Source organism: Oncorhynchus clarkii, unplaced genomic scaffold (assembly GCF_045791955.1).
Source record: "Oncorhynchus clarkii lewisi isolate Uvic-CL-2024 unplaced genomic scaffold, UVic_Ocla_1.0 unplaced_contig_796_pilon_pilon, whole genome shotgun sequence".
Lineage (NCBI taxonomy): Eukaryota > Metazoa > Chordata > Actinopteri > Salmoniformes > Salmonidae > Oncorhynchus > Oncorhynchus clarkii.
In genome coordinates, this window is record NW_027257956.1 from 42,178 (window position 1) to 67,343 (window position 25,166).

The 25,166-nt window shown below is 40.6% G+C and overlaps 1 long non-coding RNA gene across 1 annotated transcript; it reads left to right on the forward strand.

The window, feature by feature from the left end:
* Positions 1-677, forward strand: LOC139394260 (uncharacterized). Its single transcript, XR_011629810.1, has 3 exons — positions 1-72; positions 387-446; positions 660-677. It is a non-coding gene; the product is annotated as an uncharacterized lncRNA (long non-coding RNA).
* Positions 678-25,166: the final 24,489 nt, after the last annotated feature.

Sequence of the window (25,166 nt, forward strand, 5' to 3'; positions counted from 1 at the left end):
GTTTAACGCACTATGGGGAATGGCAGAACGTACACGAGAGGACTGTGTATCACTTTCAATGTCCTGCTTCTGGTACGTACTGGTTTGACCTACCAGGTCTGACCTTCTTTTGTTAATGAGTTATTTGGTTAATTGGTTATGTTATGTATTCATCATTATAACAGTGTATAAATCATATTAAAAACACCTGTGTAAACATTTAACATCTGAAAAGGGGTCATATTAAAAACAAACTGTTCGTCTAAAATACAATAACAAAATGTAAAACATATTGAAGTATATCTATATTGTGTAAATAGCAGTGTAGTGTGTTTCCAATAATGGCATCTTACATCTTAATACATTTGTAACGTACCGTAACAGACCTAAAATATCTATACTTGCAGGTATCTGGGGTATTTCTGTTCGTAGTTGGGGTTTCATACAGCTTCCAACACCCTCCTGAGGTAACAACTCTACAAATGTTTCAGAACTCAGAGAGTTTCTTCTTATGAAATAATAACACCATTTACAATTCATTGTAAATGAACAAAGTCGTCAGGTCATTTAACTGACCTTTAAAATGACCTGCTGTGAAATTGACATTGTAAAAACCTACAGGACGTCACCTAAAGTGATGTTGACAGCAACACAGACCTGTATTATTTGTGTGAGTGCAGTTTGACCATCGCAGTACCCTCCATGAGATGTACGTACTAAATGTGTTTGGACCCATGACGGTGCTGTTCTCCATCCTGGGAGGCTACGCTGCCTACAGAGACAAGAGAATACAGCTGATCCTGGTAAGTTGTCTCTAAGGCGCCGTTTAAACAGGCAGACCAATTCTGATCTTCTGCCCAATTATAAGCAAGAGATCTGATTTGATTGGTCAAAATACCAATTAGTGGCGAAACGATCAGAATTGGGCTACCTGTGTAAATGCAGCCTAACACAATTGGGATCAATTACATTTCAAGTCCTGTCAATTCAGAATGTACAATGACATTCCAATTCCAAGTCTTTTCAATGCTTTTTAACAAGGAAAAGTTTGATTTTGGAATTGGAATTAGATTTTAATTCTGAATTGACTGGAATTGAAATGGAATTGGCAACAACCCTGGTTTATAAGAGCTTAGTCTCATAGGCAACAACCCTGGTTTAAAATAGCTTAGTCTCATAGACAACAACCCTGGTTTAAAATAGCTTAGTCTCATAGGCAACAACCCTGGTTTATAAGAGCTTAGTCTCACAGACAACAACCCTGGTTTATAAGAGCTTAGTCTCATAGACAACAACCCTGGTTTATAAGAGCTTAGTCTCATAGACAACAACCCTGGTTAATAAGAGCTTAGTCTCATAGACAACAACCCTGGTTCATAAGAGCTTAGTCTCATAGACAACAACCCTGGTTTATAAGAGCTTAGTCTCATAGACAACAACCCTGGTTTATAAGAGCTTAGTCTCATAGACAACAACCCTGGTTAATAAGAGCTTAGTCTCATAGACAACAACCCTGGTTTATAAGAGCTTAGTCTCATAGACAACAACCCTGGTTTATAACAGCTTAGTCTCATAGACAACAACCCTGGTTTATAAGAGCTTAGTCTCATAGACAACAACCCTGGTTAATAAGAGCTTAGTCTCATAGACAACAACCCTGGTTCATAAGAGCTTAGTCTCATAGACAACAACCCTGGTTTATAAGAGCTTAGTCACATAGACAACAACCCTGGTTTATAAGAGCTTAGTCTCATAGACAACAACCCTGGTTAATAAGAGCTTAGTCTCATAGACAACAACCCTGGTTAATAAGAGCTTAGTCTCATAGACAACAACCCTGTTTTTTAACAGCTTAGTCTCATAGGCAACAACCCTGGTTTTTAACAGCTTAGTCTCATAGACAACAACCCTGGTTAATAACAGCTTAGTCTCATAGACAACAACCCTGGTTAATAAGAGCTTAGTCTCATAGACAACAACCCTGTTTTTTAACAGCTTAGTCTCATAGACAACAACCCTGGTTTTTAACAGCTTAGTCTCATAGACAACAACCCTGGTTAATAACAGCTTAGTCTCATAGACAACAACCCTGGTTTTTAACAGCTTAGTCTCATAGACAACAACCCTGGTTTTTAACAGCTTAGTCTCATAGACAACAACCCTGGTTTATAACAGCTTAGTCTCATAGACAACAACCCTGATTCATAAGAGGTTAGTCTCATAGACAACAACCCTGGTTTATAAGAGCTTAGTCTCATAGACAACAACCCTCGTTAATAAGAGCTTAGTCTCATAGACAACAACCCTGGTTTATAACAGCTTAGTCTCATAGACAACAACCCTGGTTTATAAGAGCTTAGTCTCATAGACAACAACCCTGGTTAATAATAGCTTAGTCTCATAGACAACAACCCTGGTTAATAAGAGCTTAGTCTCATAGACAACAACCCTGGTTCATAAGAGCTTAGTCTCATAGACAACAACCCTGGTTTATAAGAGGTTAGTCTCATTGACAACAACCCTGGTTTTTAACAGCTTAGTCTCATAGACAACAACCCTGGTTTTTAACAGCTTAGTCTCATAGACAAAAACCCAGTTTTTTAACAGCTAAGTATCACATACAACAACCCTGGTTTATAAGAGCTTAGTCTCATAGACAACAACCCTGGTTCATAACAGCTTAGTCTCATAGACAACAACCTTGGTTTTTAAGAGCTTAGTTTCACAGACAACAACCCTGGTTTATAACAGCTTAGTCTCACAGACAACAACCCTGGTTTTTAGCAGCTTAGTCTCACAGACAACAACCCTGGTTTATAAGAGCTTAGTCTCACAGACAACAACCCTGGTTTATAATAGCTTAGTCTCGCAGACACACAACCCTGGTTTATAACAGCTTAGTCTCACAGACAACAACCCTGGTTTATAATAGCTTAGTCTCACAGACAACAACCCTGGTTTATAACAGCTTAGTCTCATAGACAACAACCCTGGTTTATAACAGCTTAGTCTCACAGATCAGAGTAATATGGTTGATTTGTGTTATTATTCAGATTCATCTGATTGTTTAGATTTGATTTGAAAATTATAATAAATGATTAGGACAGGGTTTTTTTGGTGGGGGGGGGGGGGGGGTCTGCATGTTGTTAAGCTGTCTCTGTATCTCTCTGTCTATCTGTCTCTATCTCTATATCTCTCTCTATCTCTCTCTCTCTATATATATATATATATATATATATATGTATCTTTCTACAGTATGTTGTCTTCATGACCTGTGAATTCATAGCCATCGTAATCATCGCTGTGCCGATGCTTCGTGCCCAACCAAAGGTATCCACTTCCTCCCCTAAAAATGTCATTGACTTTTTAACAATTAAAAAACGGTTGTTATGTTAATGAACAGTGTGTGATGTTATAATAACGTGTTCTTTATTCATTTAAGATGGAGGAGATTCTGGACAGAAGGTTTCACTCTGTGACTCCTCTTCACGATACTGAACCGCAGGTCCAGAGGGAGCTGAACAAACTCCAGGCATCAGTAATAATCAATCAATCAATCAATCAATCTGGCTTCAGATCTGTATTATCTTCAGCCAACTTATCTAAATATTGTTAACATTGCCAGATCTGGATCGACTTTAACACCGTCATTATTACCATAAAATCAATTTATTGACAACGGTAGACAGAATAGTTGGCAAAAACATACAGAGGTGGACCAGACTAATTGTTTGCTGTTGTACAATATTGTTGTTTGTTGTTGTACAATATTGTCGTTTGTTGTTGTACAATATTGTCGTTTGTTGTTGCACAATCAAACAAATATTGATATTTGAAAATTAGTGATCTTTTTTGGTTTGTTTGTTTGTTTCTGTGGTTTGTCCATTAGGATCAATGCTGTGGACTGCGTGGCCACTCAGACTGGGGTTGTCACATTCCACTCTCCTGCTACTGTCCTCCACTCCCTCCAGACAACTCATTGGACAGTAGTCTATGTGAGACTGTAAATCTAGGCCTACAGAACACTATGGTGAGCTTACCTACAGTACCTTCCTGTTAGGAGATGGACAAGGAGAGCTAAGGCTGTCTTAACAGTGGAGACATTTTAGATGCACAGAGATGACTAATAGCAGCAGCCAACGGATTGAGATAAACAAAATATAAAATGGAGAAACAAGACAGCCTTGGGACCAGCCTTTCGTCATTTAAATGATAAACAGCTGAGGGATGGGTCTGGAGAAATGTAACCCCTCTCCAACTCATAGACAGAGCTATGGATGCAAGGACTGACCATCCATGATATCAACATTATAGGCTGTACAGTGTTTGTCTACAAACATTGGAGTAAAACAAGCTTGTGTTTGGGGTTCTGATGGGGTCATGAGAAGTTATATTCTTAAATCATTTATTTTAATTTTACCTTTGTTTAGCTAGGCAAGTCAGTTAAAAAACAAAATTATTATGTACAATGATGGCCAAGGAACAGTGGGTTAACTGCCTTGTTCAGGGGAACAGTGGGTTAACTGCCTTGTTCAAGGGCAAAATTACAGATTTATACCTTGTCAGCTCAGGGATTCAATCTAGCAACCTTTCAGTTTCTGGTCCAACGCTCTAACCACTAGGCTACCTGCCTCTAACCACCTAGGCTACCTGCCTCTAACCACTAGGCTACCTGCCTCTAACCACTAGGCTACCTGCCTCTAACCACTAGGCTACCTGCCTCTAACCACCTAGGCTACCTGCCTCTAACCACTAGGCTACCTGCCTCTAACCACTAGGCTACCTGCCTCTAAACACTAGGCTACCTTCCTCTAACCACTAGGCTACCTGCCTCTAACAACTAGGCTACCTGCCTCTAACCACTAGGCTACCTGCCTCTAACCACTAGGCTACCTGCCTCTAACCACTAGGCTACCTGCCTCTAACCACTAGGCCACCTGCCTCTAACCACTAGGCTACCTGCCTCTAACCACTAGGCTCCCTGCCTCTAACCACTAGGCTACCTGCCTCTAACCACTAGGCCACCTGCCTCTAACCATTAGGCCACCTGCCTCTAACCACTAGGCTACCTGCCTCTAACCACTAGGCCACCTGCCTCTAACCATTAGGCCACCTGCCTCTAACCACTAGGCTACCTGCCTCTAACCACTAGGCTACCTGCCTCTAACCACCAGGCTACCTGCCTCTAACCACTAGGCTACCCTGCCTCTAACCACTAGGCTACCTTCCTCTAACCACTAGGCTACCTGCCTCTAACCACTAGGCTACCCTGCCTCTAACCACTAGGCTACCTGCCTCTAACCACTAGGCTCCCTGCCTCTAACCACTAGGCTACCCTGCCTCAAACCACTAGGCTACCTGCCTCTAACCACTAGGCTACCCTGCCTCTAACCACTAGGCTACCCTGCTTCTAACCACTAGGCTACCTGCTTCTAACCACTAGGCTACCTGCCTCTAACCACTAGGCTACCTGCTGCCCTGATGTCAGTGGGTATATTTAATACATGTACAAGTCCAAAACTGGATGTAGCAACTAAGGATAGAAGCTTTAAACAGACTCAAAAGAGTCTACAGAGGCTTGTGGTGACCCATAAAGGAGTTTGATCCTGTTTCTCTGTCTGTGTTTTTCTGAAGCTAAACTGTCAGCACAATAACACACACGGACAAACTACAACTTCAGTGTCCCAGGAGCGCTGGGTGTACAGCAAGGTAAAGCAGTCGAATTTAAACCTTGGTTAATTTTTGTATTTTGATGCCACAATCTTCGGGGGAAAGCTAGCTAGCATTGGGCTAAACTGACTCCAAAGTTACAAGATAAATCACAAAAAAAAAATGAAGAGATCTGTTACCACAGAGATACTATTCAATTATTTAATATGTAATTGTAATATATAATGAATTCTAATATCTAATTATATGGCTGTTACAATGCCATCTCTGTCTGTTCCAGCCTTGTGGTCCCATCCTGAAGAGACACATGAACTTCCTGATTCAGATCATGATCGGATTCATCTCTACATTTGCCACCATTATGGTATGACCACTGACTTGTATCGTTTTCATGTTTAATTAATGTTGATTCATGTTTTAGTGTGAAGCAACTGTTATTGTTTTAATGTTGATTCATGTTTTATTGTGAAGCTACTGTTATTGTTTTAATGTTTAATGATGATTCATGTTTTATTGTGAAGCTACTGTTATTGTTTTAATGTTTAATGTTGATTCATGTTTTATTGTGAAGCTACTGTTATTGTTTTAATGTTTAATGTTGATTCATGTTTTATTGTGAAGCTGCTGTTATTGTTTTAATGTTTAATGTTGATTCATGTTTTATTGTGAAGCTGCTGTTATTGTTTTAATGTTAAATGTTTATTCATGTTTTATTGTGAAGCTACTGTTATTGTTTTAATGTTAAATGTTGATTCATGTTTTATTGTGACGCTACTGTTATTGTTTTAATGTTTAATGTTTATTCATGTTTTATTGTGAAGCTACTATTACCGCCCCAGGTGTTATGTCTTTAGATGCAAGACAAGTGTAGCATTTAGTACAACTATGGTTCAATATCACAATGTAGACTCTTTGTTGTGGATATGAGTGGATAAAAAGCACATTATTCTGTGCACATTTCTATATATTATATCATGTTTTGTTATTGTTTTGTTTTTTTACTGTTAAAACAAAGGTAAAATCAAAATAACGTGAAAGTGTATAACATTTCCAACGTGTTATACATTGTAAATAAACTGGAACCTTGAAACTTGATCTGTTCCACTGTATTCCAGATTGCTGCCATAGTGATGTCTCTGGTAGTGCTGGCCCTCCAGATTCGGTCCACAGAGCCACCGCTCAACGACAGCCTCGACAGAGTCAAGTACCAACTCAGTCCTCTAGCTGTCACCTGACCTCAGCGTCAACACCACAGATAACCCTGCTCTGCACGAGGACGAGAACTTTATTCATATATACCAAACTGTTATCCTCCTGCTGGTATTTTGTTTGGAACACTAGCTACAGTGAAAAACAAACACACGGCTAAATTCCAGTGCCTGAAACGTTCCAGTGCCTGAACTCAAATGAAAAAAAAAAACACACGTTACCTAATATGGGTACACGTATAAACTGTGTTGCAATTTTATTTGCAGTTGAGTTGCTTTGCTAACGTTATTTGCTGAGGGGTGTTACACAAAACACACTCATCTCACCTCTTCCCTGCTGTACAGTTTGGTTAAAGTCTGGGTTTCGTTTGATTTCCTGTACATGATAAATGCCAATTGTTCCCCTCAGATCTAACTATTGTACCTTGTTGTTAAAGTGCATTGAAAAATATATGAAACTGCATGTTAATAATGAGTGTATATAAGTGTGGTATGACAATGGTGAATGAACAAGCCATTATGAATATCTGTTCAACATGGTGAAAGGTTTGTCATCCTCACAACAACAAGCATCATGTCAGTAAACAACCAGCTCAGAGTTAATAAAATGATATGATTTAAATCATTACTGCTCGTTGTAATTGTGTCAGAATAATTTCCAGAGATGTGCTATGTTGCTATGGCCAAGTAAGTGGAAACTGGCAGTTATGATTGAACAATGTGATTGGATGAACATAACCTCAAAGAGAGTCCATATAAGAAGATACACAGGGGAATGGAAACACTTTGGGAAGGAAATCTAAGCAAAGATATATATTCAATCCACTAGTACAACAAAAATGTGCATTTAACATAAAAACGTATTTATATTTAGTATTTTGACAAGGTTTATTGGCGCCATTTTACATTGCCATAGAAACGACTGACGCCAATGCGTCACTGGCAGGAACCAGCAGATTGTCTGATTGAGATTTTGCGCGGAGAGTGAATCGAAGAGAGGTACCGTTAACCGGTCATGACTGTTGTTGACGAGGCTAGCGTTAGACACTGGACAACTTTGTTACAACTCTAGATGAAGGTAATAAGTTAATTGCGTCTGAAGTGTTTTGTGTAACACCCCTCAGCAAATAACGTTAGCAAAGCAACTCAACTGCAACTAAAATTGCAACACAGTTTATACGTGTACCCATATTAGGTAACGTGAGTTACTGTAACGTTGCGTAGCTTCCACCTCAAATAGTCAAGTACTGAAATACATTTTGTTGCAGATTTGGTTTTGTAGTGTTTTGTTAGATCCACCTCATTTAGCTAGACTGAAATTGACATAACTAATGTTTGCCGAAAAATAAATGTCCCTGTATTGTGTAGTGTGTGTGTTATAATGGATGTGTTTCTTGTCCCAGTCCTACTGTTATAATGGATGTGTTACCTTGTCCTACTGTTATAATGGATGTGTCACCTTGTCCTACTGTTATAATGGTTGTGTTACCTTGTCCTACTGTTTTAATGGATATGTTACCTTGTCCTTCTGTTATAATGGATGTTTCCTTGTCCTACTGTTATAATGGATGTGTTACCTTGTCCTACTGTTATAATGGATGTGTTACCTTGTCCTACTGTTATAATGGATGTGTTACCTTGTCCCAGTCCTACTGTTATAATGGATGTGTTACCTTGTCCTACTGTTATAATGGATGTGTTACCTTGTCCTACTGTTATAATGGATGTGTTACCTTGTCCTACTGTTATAATGGATGTGTTACCTTGTCCTACTGTTATAATGAATGTGTTACTTGTCCCAGTCCTACTGTTATAATGGATGTGTTACCTTGTCCCAGTCCTACTGTTATAATGGATGTGTTACCTTGTCCTACTGTTTTAATGGATGTGCTACCTTGTCCCAGTCCTACTGTTATAATGGATGTTTTACCTTGTCCTACTGTTATAATGGATGTGTTACTTGTCCCAGTCCTACTGTTATAATGGATGTGTTACCTTGTCCCAGTCCTACTGTTATAATGGATGTGTTACCTTGTCCCAGTCTTACGGTTATAATGGATGTGCTACCTTGTCCCAGTCCTACTGTTATAATGGATGTGTTTCTTGTCCCAGTCCTACTGTTATAATGGATGTGTTACCTTGTCCCAGTCTTACTGTTTTAATAGATGTGCTACCTTGTCCTACTGTTATAATGGATGTGTTACCTTGTCCCAGTCTTACTGTTTTAATAGATGTGCTACCTTGTCCTACTGTTATAATGGATGTGTTACCTTGTCCCAGTCATACTGTTATAATGGATGTGTTACCTTGTCCTACTGTTATTATGGATGTGTTACCTTGTCCTACTGTTATAATGGATGTGTTACCTTGTCCTACTGTTTTAATGGATGTGTTACCTTGTCCTACTGTTATAATGGATGTGTTACCTTGTCCTACTGTTATAATGGATGTGCTACCTTGTCCTACTGTTATAATGGGTGTGTTACCTTGTCCTACTGTTATAATGGATGTGTTACCTTGTCCCAGTCCTACTGTTTTAATGGATGTGTTACCTTGTCCTACTGTTTTAATGGATGTGCTACCTCTTCCTACTGTTATAATGGATGTGTTACCTTGTCCCAGTACTACTGTTTTAATGGATGTGTTACCTTGTCCCGGTCCTACTGTTATAATGGATGTGTTACCTTGTCCTACTGTTTTAATGGATGTGTTACCTTGTCCTACTGTTTTAATGGATGTGTTACATTGTCCTACTCTTATAATGGATGTGTTACCTTCTCCTACTGTTATAATGGATGTGTTACCTTGCCCTACTGTTATAATGGATGTGTTACCTTGTCCTAATGTTATAATGGATGTGTTACCTTGTCCTACTGTTTTAATGGATGTGTTACCTTGTCCTACTGTTTTAATGGATGTGTTACCTTGTCCCAGTCCTACTGTTATAATGGATGTGTTACCTTGTCCTACTGTTTTAATGGAGGTGTTACCTTGTCCTACTGTTTTAATGGATGTGTTACCTTGTCCTACTGTTTTAATGGATGTGTTACCTTGTCCCAGTCCTACTGTTATAATGGATGTGTTACCTTGTCCTACTGTTTTAATGGAGGTGTTACCTTGTCCCAGTCCTACTGTTATAATGGATGTGTCACCTTGTCCTACTGTTATAATGGATGTGTTACCTTGTCCTACTTTTTTAATGGATGTGTTACCTTGTCCTACTGTTTTAATGGATGTGCTACCTACTGCTGTGCTGTGCTGGATACTGTGTATTCACTAACTGTCTGAGTGATGGGATTTTTTATATAGCATCTGTGACATATGTTGGTGTGTGTATTTAATCTGCATCTTAACTTCTTAAAGTGGCAATCGGCAGTAGAAACAACAACACAGTGTCTCCCTGCTCCTCTTTCGGTAAAAAGCTGAGGGATTGGGGCTGGAGAAATGTAACCAATCTCAAATTCATAGACAAGGACTGACCATCCATGATATCAACATTGTTATCCTGTTTCTATGATCTGTTTCCACTACCATATAACCCGGTTAGCTTTGGATAAAGGTGTCTGCTAAATGGTATATTATTAAAGTCTACGTTGACTCTGCCAACTAGTTGCCGAGTGTAGTTACCATTCCTTTCCAATAATGGCAGCCAACGCATGTTGAAGTCAATACTCTAACGACAGGGACACCGGGATAGTGCGCACTGAAAGTGGTATTGTCTTCAAAGCAAGTTAATCTGGTTACGTTTGAACCTGTTGTTATAGTGGACAAGCTAACTAATACAATGTTTTACATAAGGCGCGGACATTAGGTCTATGTCTTGGGCTCGAGTTACGAAATGAATTGTATACAGTGCCTTTTCGTCTGTGTATGCGCGCATTCTGGAAGAAACAGCACACGCAGGGATGAGCCGCCGTGCAGCTCGTCCAATTCTCCCTTGTGCAGGCAGATAGGTTGAACTGGCGATAAACTTTGCTCGTCAAACAAAATCATAAGAAAAGTTAGTCTGATACCGAAACTAAATCACAATGTATATATAAGGAGCATGCCCCATCATTGGTTAGAATGAGATGTCATGAATCATGATGCTGTCTGCGATTCAAACTCCTGTCGTCTAATCTAATGGTAAATGTGTTACCAACGTGCCAAACAGCGCTGATAATAAACAGCGTTATAGGATACTTTTATAGTGTAACGACCCTGGGTTTATAAACGCGGATATCGACCCTGCCGTTCGAGCATGCTTTTGGGGCACTGTCGATAGCGCGCTGGACTTCGGGCTAGAAGGTCGAGGGTTCGAGACCTGCTCCCTGCCTGTTTCATTACAATATATTGAACACCTACCCACTACTGATATTAACTTTAAACAATTTATAATCAAGCAACATTTCACCAATTATTTAGCTGGCATACCGGCTGCTGACTGGTCGAGTAACCGCTTCGGCCAGGAAGTCCTTCATAAAGATTATTGACACGTCCAATAAATACATCACCAGACAGACTGACAGGAACCGTTGACTGGATGTACAGCAATACAGCCACCATCCGCTGGGATTTTGTGCTGAATCGCGACAATCTCTCTACAACACACACACTCATACTCTAGCCATTACCTGGCAGCATCCCCACTCACACCAGTTTGTGTTTGCCTAGGCGGACCCTCTAGCTGAGGTGTTTCAGACTGTGTTGTTACTGCTAAGAGAACAAACTCTGATCTGGGGCAACGCTCGGCTCAAACATGAACGGTTTCAGTTGGTTTATTGGCTCCCTAACTAACAATTATTTATGTCTCTGGAATAAACTCATTCTCAGACTTGGAGCTACTCTGTAAATTCAGCCATTTTGGGGAGTTCCACAATGCTCTCCCCTGCCACTGACGCAACAATGCCAATCCGGCGATTTACAGTTCCGGTTATCAGGCGTTCTAAATCCTAGTGTTTCCGTCACCCTTTATATGAGAGCTGGTTCCCTTAGAAACGCCTGATCATTTTAGCTTAGCATGTCATGGCTGCCAAGCTAGCTGCGGAGAACCATTCAGTGCAGTACAGCACTTCCTTTGACATAAAGTTATTTATGACAAATATGGATATGTGTCAGTTTGTCACTTTCATGGTCATGTAGGGAAGATCTACTCAGCTACTGAATAAACTGTCTTGAAGATAGCTAAATGTTTTTACGATTTAGATTTAGATAAAACGTACCAACAAGGGACGACGAGTTTGTCACTTTCCCCATCAACAACCATCTTGACCAAATCCGGTCCTGCTCTGCTAAACATCATGTAAACGACCGTGACAGGACGTTCCTGTCAGAAACCCTGCCTGTTTTAACGTCATTTACGGTAGATACGCAGATGAAAGACCGCCCTCCCCACAAGCAGTGGTATAATTAAAGCAGTGCGTGCCGTTGAAACAGTCTGACTTGAGAATAAGGGTCTAGATAAGCAAGCAAGTAGATACTCTGTGTGCCCAACATAATTTTTAACAGCTTGTTTTGCTCTTTGATTCTGTTCACAATGGCACAGGTCAACAGATGTCTGAAACAGCTGTTCTTTGGATTCAACATGTTGTTAGGGGTAAGCAATATTAAGATGAGATAACCTCGTCCATTTTATTGTTCATTAAGTGTACCTGTTGTTGGTTTATTCATAGATTTTTCTGCCTGTGTGTCTTTTAACCTCTTTATTTTTTATTTATTTTTATTTATTATAAAGTAGTTCTGTTGTTTGACTACTTTCATTGTGTATGTTTCTAACTTTTCTTGATGTATTAATATATTGCATTGTAAATTGTGACCTGGTTTTCATGGTGTTTCAGATTGCAGGGTGTGTCCTATTGGTTTTGGGAATGACATGGTTTTCATGGTGTTTTAGATTGCAGGGTGTGTCCTATTGGTTTTGGGAATGACACTGTTTTCATGGTGTTTCAGATTGCAGGGTGTGTCCTATTGGTTTTGGGAATGACACTGTTTTCATGGTGTTTTAGATTGCAGGGTGTGTCCTATTGGTTTTGGGAATGACACTGTTTTCATGGTGTTTTAGATTGCAGGGTGTGTCCTATTGGTTTTGGGAATGACACTGTTTTCATGGTGTTTTAGATTGCAGGGTGTGTCCTATTGGTTTTGGGAATGATCGCAGCACCACATAATACAGAGGTGAAATTATCCAACTAATTAACAACACAAACAACAACTGTACAATTTAAGTCTCCCCCCCCCCCCCCCCCCCCCCCCCCCATGACAATGCTTGTGATCCTGTTTTCCAGCATGACCAAGGAGAGTCGATTGGCTTGACATGGATTATATCGACTGCAGTTGTTTCTGTGCTGCTCTCTTTACTTGGAGCATATGGTGCATACCAAGAGAACACTGTGATACTGAGATTGGTGAATACTTGGATCTCATTGACTCAATACAAAACCGTTTTAAAACATCACATTATTAGCCTTTGTTGACCATAGTGTTTATACAATACAAAACCGTTTTAAAACATCACATTATTAGCCTTTGTTGACCATAGTGTTTATACAATACAAAACAGTTTTAAAACATCACATTATGAGCCTTTGTTGACCATAGTGTTTATACAATACAAAACAGTTTTAAAACATCACATTATTAGCCTTTGTTGACCATAGTGTTTATACAATACAAAACCGTTTTAAAACATCACATTATTAGCCTTTGTTGACCATAGTGTTTATACAATACAAAACCGTTTTAAAACATCACATTATTAGCCTCTGTTGACCATAGTGTTTATACAATACAAAACCGTTTTAAAACATCACATTATGAGCCTTTGTTGACCATAGTGTTTATACAATACAAAACCGTTTTAAAACATCACATTATGAGCCTTTGTTGACCATAGTGTTTATATAATACAAAATAACACTTTTCCTGCAAGAGACAACGATATGGTTGCATGGTAACATTTTTTTAATTCAATGTGGCAAAAAAAATATATATATATAATAACATTTTAAAGAAATGTATTAAACAAAACTGTGTGATTGTGTATGATTTACTAATTGTTTGTTTTTGCCCGAAAATTTGTATTTTGTTTTCAGTTCCTTGGAATAATAGGCTTTGGATCAATCCTTTTTCTTATTTTGGGATTTAAAGTGTCTCGTTCAATGCCTGAGGTAAACTTTTCTTTAGATATTTAAAAGTCTATTGCATTATTATTATTTTTTTTTAAATGCATTGATTTTATGCCGATACATCACCAACACAGTTTATCTTAAACTAAGCTGTTATACAGAAGGGTTTGAAAGTTCTCTAGACACAAGCTATTGTTATTATTTATTATTCTTTCACAGTTTATATTTTGTACATTTACTTTGTGGCTTGATTAACACTTTTTAAATTAAATATAAAAGCATCTTAAATTGATGAATCCTCTCAAAATGTGTATTTTTTTTCCCCTCGTTATTTAAGGCCATGCAACTGATTAAAGAAAACCTCCCTGCCATTACATCAGAAATGATGTCTGATGCAGAGCAGCGACAAACTATCATGGCTCTACAAGTACAAGTACTGTGGAAGTCTACATATTGTCCACAATTATTCATATTCATAAATAGGTTGCAAAATGTCCTAAATTCCCAAGTTTTCCATAAATCCTGGATGCAGGATTCTGGATATCATGTGTAATGGATGTGAAACGGCTAGCTTATTTAGCGGTGGTGCGCGCTAAATAGCGTTTCAATCGGTGACGTCACTCGCTCTGAGACTTTGAAGTAGTGGTTCCCCGCGGCTCTGCAAGGGCCGTGGCTTTTGTGGAGCGATGGGTAAACGATGCTTCGTGGGTGACTGTTGTCTGTGTGCAGAGGGTCCCTGGTTCGCGCCTGGGTAGGGGCGAGGGGACGGATTAAAGTTATACTGTTACATTCCCTTGGTAATCTGGGAATCTTCCAGACAGGATTTCTGGAAACCATGTGAATTTTTTTTTAAATTACCAGAATTTTGCAACACAATTCATAAAGAAGTCTTAATCTGTCATGATCAATTTGTAAGACTAGCAATATAAATTTCTCACTGTTTCTCACCTTGTGTTCATCTTGTGTTCACTGTTTCTAATCTTGTGTTCACTGTTTCTAACCTCGTGTTCATCTTGTGTTCACTGTTTCTAACCTTGGGTTCACTGTCTCTAACCTTGTGTTCATCTTGTGTTCACTGTTTCTAACCTTGGGTTCACTGTCTCTAACCTCGTGTTCATCTTGTGTTCACTGTTTCTAACCTCGTGTTCATCTTGTGTTCACTGTTTCTAACCTTGGGTTCACTGTCTCTAACCTCGTTTTCATCTTGTGTTCACTGTTTCTAACCTTGGATTCACTGTCTCTAACCTCGTGTTCATCTTGTGTTCACTGTTTCTAACCTTGGGTTCACTGTCTCTAACCTCGTGTTCATCTTGTGTTCACTGTTTCTAACCTTGGGTTCACTGTCTCTAACCTCGTGTTCATCTTGTGTTCACTGTTTCTAACCTTGGGTTCACTGTCTCTAACCTCGTGTTCATCTTGTGTTCACTGTTTCTAACCTCGTGTTCATCTTGTGTTCACTGTTTCTAACCTTGGATTCACTGTCTCTAACCTCGTTTTCATCTTGTGTTCACTGTTTCTAACCTTGGGTTCACTGTCTCTAACCTCGTGTTCATCTTGTGTTCACTGTTTCTAACCTTGGGTTCACTGTCTCTAACCTCGTGTTCATCTTGTGTTCACTGTTTCTAACCTTGTGTTCACTGTTTCTAACCTTGTGTTCATCTTGTGTTCACTGTTTCTAACCTTGTGTTCACTGTTTCTCACCTTGTGTTCATTGTTTCTCACCTCGTGTTCACTGACAACTGTGTTTGCTGCTGCAGGGTAAGTGTTGTGGAATAATGAGTTACAGAGACTGGGATAGCAATATCCCAGAGACCTGTCAATGTTCTAGTTTCAAGTCAGACCCATCCCAATGTATGGAGGTTCAAATGACTAAAGATGGCGGCAACTGGGTAAGTAAAAAAACATACGTCAGCTGTTTTAAATGGTGCTAGGATATTTTAATCCTAACTGTGATTTGAGCAGGAATAACTCCCGGCAACCAACTAATTCAATTACGAGGAATGCTACATATAATAAAAACAATTTACAGGACAAGTCAAAAGTTTGGACACACCTACTAATTCAAGAGTTTTTCTTTATTTTTACTATTTTCTACATTGTGAAGACATAGAAACTATGAAATAACACATATGGAATCATGTAGTAACCAAAAAAAGTGTTCAATAAATCTAAATGGATTTTAGATTCTTCAAAGCAGCCACCCTTTGCCTTGATGACAGCTTTACACACTCTTGGCATTCTCTCAACCAGCTTCACTTGGAATGCTTTTCCAAAAGTCTTAAAGGAGTTCCCACATATGCTGAGCACTTGTTGGCTGGTTGTCCTTCACTCTGCTATCCAACTGTCAAAGGAATTTAACAATTCCTATATGTGTTCATTAACCAATTCAATTAAAATCATTCTGTCTGTTTCTAAGAATTTGTAAGATCCTTATTTGCATGAAATAGACAGAGACCAGTTAGCCAATAGTATTTATTCTCAGAGCGCGCTGCTCATAGAACCCTGTACAACAGTTTATATATCAAATATGGCGTCATAGGTTATAAAATGAATCTCCTCCTCTCGACCAGGAAAAAGCAGGTTCAAAAGTTCATTCCAACTTTCTAGCGCACACACGACACACACTATATCTGGATTAACTCCTGAAGTCTCACCATAGTTTATCCCTACTTAGCAGACAGTTCCAGATACGGAAAACCTGGAGAGGCTCTTGCTGTCTTATTTGATCGCCACAGAGTTATAGTTGAGTCGGTTCAAGCATAGGTTAATGATCTTCTTTGCTTACTTTAGACATACACAATACATCCTTCCACAATGGTTATCATTTCCATTGACCCCTTATCCATGCTACATAACCTCTTTCTTAGGACCTACCATTATTAATCATATATTGTAAAACAGGGTAGAGTTTAATTAGTTATAGTTCTATTTAAATGTAGATATTGTTTAGTCATTATTCATAAAATTCCTAACACAAACTCATCTCAAACCATCTCAATTGGGTTGAGGTCGGGTGATAGTGGAGGTCAGGTCATCTGATGCCGCACTCTATCACTCTCCTTCTTGGTTAAATATCCCTTAGACAGCCTGCAGGTGTGTTGGGTCATTGTCCTGTTGAATAACAAGCGAAAACCAGATGGGATGGCGTATCGCTGCAGAATGTTGTGGTAGCCGTGCTGGTTAAGTGTGCTTTGAGTTCTAAATAAATCACCAACAGTGTCACCAGCAAAGCACCCCCAAACCATCACACCACCTCCTCCATGCTTCACGGTGGGAACTACACATGCAGATATCATCCATTCACCTACTCTGCGTCTCACAGACACAGCAGTTGGAACCAAAAATCAGAAATTTGAACTCATCAGACCAAAGGACAGATTTCCACCAGTCTAATGTCCATTGCTCGTGTTTCTTGGCCCAAACAAATCTCATCTTATTATTGGTGTCCTTTAGTAGTGGTTTCTTTGCAGCAATTCGACCATGAAGGCCTGATTCACACAGTTTCCTCTGAACAGTTGATATGTGTCTGTTACTAGAACATTGTGAAGCATTTATTTGGGCTGCAGTTTCTGAGACTGGTAACTCTACTGAACTTATCCTCTGCAGCAGAGGTAACTCTGGGTCTTCCTTTCCTGTGGCGGTCCTCATGAGAGCCAGTATCATCATAGCTCTTGATGGTTTTTGCGTCTGCGCATGAAGAAATTTCTTGACATTTTCCGGGTTGACTGACCGTCATGTCTTAAACTATTGATGGGCTGTCGTTTCTCTTTGCTTATTTGAGCTGTTCTTAACATAATATGGACTTGGTCTTTTACCATATAGGGCTATCTTCTCTATACCACCCCTACCTTGTCACAACACAACTGATTGGCTCAAAAGCATTAAGAAGGAAAGAAATTCCACAAATTATCTTTTATCAAGGCACACCTGTTAATTGAAATGTATTCCAGGTGACTACCTCATGAAGTTGGTCAAGGGAATGCAAAGAGTGTGCAAAGCTGTCATCAAGGCAAAGGGTGTCTACTTTAAAGAATCTCTCAAATATATTTGGATTTGTTTAACACTTTTTTTGGTTACTACATGATTCCATATGTATTGTTTCATAGTTGTGATGTCTTCACTATTATTCTACAATGTAGAAAATAGTCCAACTAAAGAGAAACCCTTGAATGAGGTGGTGTGTCCACACTATTGACTGGTCCTGTAGGGCAACTAAAGAGAAACCCTTGAATGAGGCGGTGTGTCCACACTATTGACTGGTACTGTAGGGCAACTAAAGAGAAACCCTTGAATGAGTAGGTGTGTCCACACTATTGACTGGTCCTGTAGGGCAACTAAAGAGAAACCCTTGAATGAGGTGGTGTGTCCACACTATTGACTGGTCCTGTAGGGCAACTAAAGAGAAACCCTTGAATGAGGCGGTGTGTCCACACTATTGACTGGTACTGTAGGGCAACTAAAGAGAAACCCTTGAATGAGGTGGTGTGTCCACACTATTGACTGGTCCTGTAGGGCAACTAAAGAGAAACCCTTGAATGAGGTGGTGTGTCCACACTATTGACTGGTCCTGTAGGGCAACTAAAGAGAAACCCTTGAATGAGGTGGTGTGTCCACACTATTGACTGGTCCTGTAGTCCAAAGACATTTGAATCCCATAATGTTGTTTTGAAACTTTTTTTTCTTGCGTTCAGTGTTACTTCAGGGAAGATCTGACAAATCTGAAATGATGTGGATCTACAGAGAGGTAATGCTTCTTCTTGTTATTGTTCAAAACAACACTATGCAACACATTCGGAAGTATTCAGAACCTTTCCCCTTTTCCACGTTATGTTACATTAAAGCCTTATTTTAAAATGGATTTATATATATTTATATATATATATTAATATTTCTGCAGCATTGAAGCCCCCAAGAACACAGTGGACTATATCATTCTTAAATGGAAGAGGTTTGAAACCACCAAGGCTCTTCCTAGCGACGGCCGGCATTACTGAGCAACTTGGGGAGAAGGGCCTTGGTCAGGGAGGTGACAGAGCTCCAGAGTTCCTCTGTGGAGATGGGAGAACCTTCCAGGAGGACAACCATCTCTGCAGCACTCTACCAATCAGGCCATTATGGTAGAGTGGCCAGACGGAAGCCACTCCTCAGTAAAAGGCATATGACAGCCGGCTTGGAGGAGTCCTGCAGAGATGGTTGTCCTCCTGGAAGTTAAAGGATTCTCAGACCATGAGAAACAAGATTCTCTGGTCTGATGAAACCAAGATTAAACTCTTTGGCCTGAATGCCAAGTGTCACGTCTTGATGAAAACTGGCACCATCCCTATGGTGAAGCATGATGGTGATAGCATCATGCTGTGGGGATGTTTTTCAGAGATTAAGAGTCTGAGAGATTAGTCAGGATTGAGGGAAAGAGGAACGGAGCAAAGCACAGCGAGATTCTTGATGAAAACCTTCTCCAGGGCACTCAGGACCTCAGACTGGGGCGAAGGTTCACCTTCCAACAGGACAATGGCCCTCAGCACACAGTCAAGACAACGCAGGAGTGGCTTTGGGACAAGTCTCTGAATGTCCTTGAGTGGCCCAGCCAGAGATTGGAATTGAACCCGATTTAACATCTTTGGAGAAACCTGAAAATAGCTGTGCAGCAACGCTCTCCATCCAACCTAACAGAGCTTGAGAGGATCTTCAGAGAAGAATGAGAGGAACTCCCCAAATACAGCTGTACCAAGTCTTACCCAAGAAGACTCGAGGCTGTAATCACCGCCAAAGGTTCTTCAATAAAGTCTTCAGTAAAGGGTCTGAATACTTATGTAAAAGTGATATTTCGGGGTTTATTGTTTTATATAAATTTGCTAACATTTCTAAAAACGTTTTTTTGCGTTGTCGTTATGGGGTAATGTGTGTAGATTGATGAGACAAAATAACAATTAAATCATTTTTTCTTTTAATACTTTCCGAATGCACTGTATATTACTTCTAAAACACGCTACATTTAGAGGAATCATTCTCCACTGTACCCTACTGTACTGAACTACTCTACCCTACTGTACCCTCTACTGTACCCTACCCTACTGAACCCTACTCTACTGTACCCTCCTCTACTGTACCCTACTCTACCCTACTCTACTGTACCCTACCCTACTCTACCCTACTCTACTGAACCCTACTCTACTGTACCCTCCTCTACTGTACCCTACTCTACCCTACTCTACTGTACCCTACTCTACCCTACTCTACTGTAATGAACCCTACACCACCCTACTCTACTGAACCCTACTCTACTGAACCCTACTCTACTGAACCCTACTCTACTGTACCCTACTCTGTACCCTAATCTACTGAACTCTACTCTACTGTACCCTACTCTACTGTACCCTACCCTACTGAACCCTACTTTACTGTACCCTACTGAACCCTACTCTACTGTACCCTACTGTACTGAACCCTACACCACCCTACCCTACTCTACTGAACCCTACTCTACTGAACCCTACTCTACTGTACCCTACCCTACTGTACCCTACCCTACTGTACCCTACTCTACTGTACCCTACCCTACTGAACCCTACTTTACTGTACTGTTACGTATCTCTTTTGGCCCGACAGTCTAGGGGGGATGGTAGTGAGACCCGTAACATAACTCATGTAAATTATAATAGTGACAAAGTAAAAGTGAACGAATACAGTGGGTGGTCCGCCCAGTTCTAACTAGTGTGTTTTAACAAAGTTTACCTACGGGTAGTGTATGCCCATGGGCGACTTGTCTTGGTTTCCCCTTTTCCCACCAGCAAACACCATTAGCAAAAACAATACTCACAGGAGATGACAAAGTGATTTGGAGGTGCTCAAACAAAAGAAGAGGTTAATTAATACACAAAGAGCGAGATCTACATACATGGCATTTACAAAGAGATTGTGCTACTGAAATCTATCAAGAGCAGAGATCTACCAACATGTCATTTACAAAGATTGAGCTCTCCTGAAATCTATAAAGAACAGCTATCTACCAACATGGCATTACAAAGATTGAGCTACTGAACAAACAAATGATGGGGTTTTTAAACCATGGGGAAGGAACTGTGATAGGGTAGGAAACAGGAGGAGGTGTGTCTTCTGATTGATGGGTTGATTGTTGACTGATTGGGGAGTGATGATTTTCACCTGTGAGGGGAGAAGGAGAGAAAAGAAACACACACAGGATACACACAGACACAGGATACACACAGACACAGGATACCTGTATCCGTAACACTCCCACCCTTAAAAGAGCAACCCTAGGGGGGATTGCGACTACAGTATTTAAATGAACACTCACAACAAATCAACAACCTTGCAAAACATACTGAAATCATCTTCACACACGAGACAAAGCATCTGCCAACACATTATCTGAACCCTTTTTGTGGCGGATCTCCAAATTATAATTTTGTACAATCAGCGCCCAACGCATAAGGCGCTGGTTCTGGTTGTACATTCGGTGGAGAAAAACTAAGGGGTTATGGTCAGTATACACAATCACTGGTAGGGCACTGGAACCAATGTATACTTCGAAGTATTGCAGAGCCAACAACAAAGCAAGAGCTTCTTGTTCTATTGTCGCATAGTTTGTTTGACATTTATTAAATTTACGTGAAAAATAACAAACGGGATGATCTACTCCACTCTTGTCCTGCTGCAGTAGAACAGCACCAGCACCTCTGGCACTAGCATCTACCTCAAGCTTGAACGGTTGTTCAAAATCCGGAGCAGCAAGTACAGGGGTACTACATAATAGTGCTTTCGCTGATTCAAAAGCTCTCTTACAATCAGGGGACAACACAAATGGTCTTGCCGGACTGAGCAAATCAGTCAATGGAGCAACTACCGCAGAGAAATTTTTACAGAAGCTACGGTAATAGCCAACCATCCCTAAAAAGCGGCGTAGCTCTCGTCTAGTGGTAGGTGCAGGGAATGCAGTTATAGCCAAGACCTTGGCATCAACAGGGCGCACCTGTCCATGGCCAACCTCTTTACCGAGATAGGTAACAGTAGCCTTCCCAAACTCGCACTTTGCCAAGTTCAGGGTTAGAGAAGCAGCTGCCAACCGTTCACATACTACCCTTAGCAAGTCAACATGATCTGACCACGTAGACGAATAAATCACTAGGTCATCAAGGTATGCACTACAATTAGGAACGCCAGCTAATACAGAGTTAACCAGTCGTTGGAAAGTGGCTGGTGCATTTCGCATCCCAAAAGCCATGACTGAGTACTGAAGGAAGTTGTCTGGGGTCACAAAGGCAGAAATCTCAGAAGCACGTGAAGTTAACGGAACCTGCCAGTAACCTTTTAAGAGGTCCAACTTGGTCACATACTTAGCAGCACCAATAGTGTCGATACAGTCGTCCAGTCTGGGTAACGGGAACGAATCTGGCATTGTGACAGAATTTACCTTTCGATAATCCGTACATAACCTGGACGTACCATCAGGTTTAGGAACCAGAATGCAAGGAGAACTCCAAGGGCTTGAACTTGGCTTAGCCAGGTCATTCTCCAACAAATATCTCACCTCATCCCTCATTATCTTCCTCTTGGAAGCGTTGATACGATATGGGTGTTGCTTGATAGGTGTAGCATTTCCAACATTAATGTCATGTTCCAACACATTTGTGCGAGTAGGAACGTCATTAAAGAGACATGGAAAACTGTGTAGTAGCCTCACAATATCATTAGCCTGTCCATCCGTTAAATGAACCAGACCTATGACTGGATAGACAGCAGCATTTCTGAGTTGGCAATCTAACACACTGCTGCTGAGTATTGCGCAACTCCAAGCCATCAACATCATCAATATGACAGTCCACTATCATTGCAGTAGTAGCAGAGGAGACAGCAGTACCTTCCTCTGTTTTTGAACTATCTAACTGTGTGATGGGTCGGGTGTGAGACTTCAGTGTCTGATGCCATCTTTCAAGCGCACCCTGAGACTCTGGGTGATAGGCGCTTGATACACGGTGCGTAATTGATAAGGATTTCAACACCTGCTTGAAGAGCTTGGATAGGAAATTGGTACCTTGATCGCTTTGTACCACCTTAGGTAACCCGAATGTCGTGAAGAATTTTATTAAGGCTTTACTCACTATCGGAGCTGTAATCCTTCTCAGAGGAATAGCCTCGGGGTATCTTGTAGCCATACACATTATCGTTAACAAAAACTGGTTACCCGATTTTGTCTTCGGTAACGGTCCGACACAATCAACCACCACATGCTCAAATGGTTCACCTATGACAGGTATAGGACAAAGAGGAGCAGGAGGAATAACCTGATTTGGTTTTCCTGTTATCTGACAGGTGTGGCATGTCCGACAGAACTGAGCCACATCTTGTTTTAAACCTGGCCAAAAGAAATGTCGAAGGATCCGATCATACGTCTTTGTAATTCCTAAATGACCAGACCACTGGTGATCATGAGCAAGGGATAACACATTTTGTCGAAAGGCTGTAGGAATCACTATTTGGTAAACAGCATTCCAATCTCCACCCGCGTCAACATGGGATTTCCATTTACGCATGAGGAGATTACCATCAATGAAGTAAGCCACATTCTTCTTCTTCACCTCTTCTAACGAGACAACACTAGAAAAACATTTAGCAAGCTTGTTGTCAACCTTTTGGTTAGCAATCAGCTGCTCACGAGTGACTGGTAATTGTATTGCATCAGCAATAACTTCAACGTACTTTAATTCTTTCCTGAGCTGTTTGTCAGAGGTGATCAGCTTCTCAGAGGTATCACACAATCCATCCTCTTGATCATCCTCTTTGAACAGAACAGTGTTCGACAAATCTATCACGTCACCCTCTTGTAGTGCCTGAGCACGAGTGATAGCACAAGCGGGGAACACATGTGGATAACTCTGTGCCAACTCATTCGAGAGAGAGTGGTCACTTTTATCCAATACTTCCAATACGGGTACTACCTTTCCTCCGGCAATATCGTTACCCATTATAAAGGTCACACCTTTCACTGGCAACTTAGGACGTACCCCCACTCTGAATATTCCACTGATTAACTCAGAGTGTACTTTCACAAAGTGCAACGGCACTGGGACAAAACCCATTTCAATACCCTGCACTAACACACTGGAACCACAGTATGTATCGTCAGATAAGGGCAACACATCAGACAATATAAACGACTGCGCCTATAATAGTGACAAAGTAAAAGTGAACGAAATAACCACGACAACCGAAATAATACCGTCAAACTCAGGGTTTATTATAAACACACGGTAATGGGGGGGGGAGCAGGAAAAAGGGGCTGAGCTGGACCCAAGGAAAGAAACAAATATGCAAAAACACCCCTAAGCTAGACTAGCCTATTTCAACAACAGCTAACTAACCAAAAATACAGTGGGTGGTCCGCCCAGTTCTAACTAGTGTGTTTTAACAAAGTTTACCTACGGGTAGTGTATGCCCATGGGCGACTTGTCTTGGTTTCCCCTTTTCCCACCAGCAAACACCATTAGCAAAAACAATACTCACAGGAGATGACAAAGTGATTTGGAGGTGCTCAAACAAAAGAAGAGGTTAATTAATACACAAAGAGCGAGATCTACATACATGGCATTTACAAAGAGATTGTGCTACTGAAATCTATCAAGAGCAGAGATCTACCAACATGTCATTTACAAAGATTGAGCTCTCCTGAAATCTATAAAGAACAGCTATCTACCAACATGGCATTACAAAGATTGAGCTACTGAAATCTATATAGAACAGCTATCTACCAACATGCCATTACAAAGATTGAGCTCCTGAACAAACAAATGATGGGGTTTTTAAACCATGGGGAAGGAACTGTGATAGGGTAGGAAACAGGAGGAGGTGTGTCTTCTGATTGATGGGTTGATTGTTGACTGATTGGGGAGTGATGATTTTCACCTGTGAGGGGAGAAGGAGAGAAAAGAAACACACACAGGATACACACAGACACAGGATACACACAGACACAGGATACCTGTATCCGTAACAGTACCCTACTGTACTGAACCCTACACCACCCTACCCTACTGTACCCTACTCCACTGTACCCTACTCTACTGAACCCTACACCACCCTACCCTACTCTACTGAACCCTACACCACCCTACCCTACTCGACTGAACCCTACTCTACTGAACCCTACTCTACTGAACCCTACACCACCCTACCCTACTCTACTGAACCC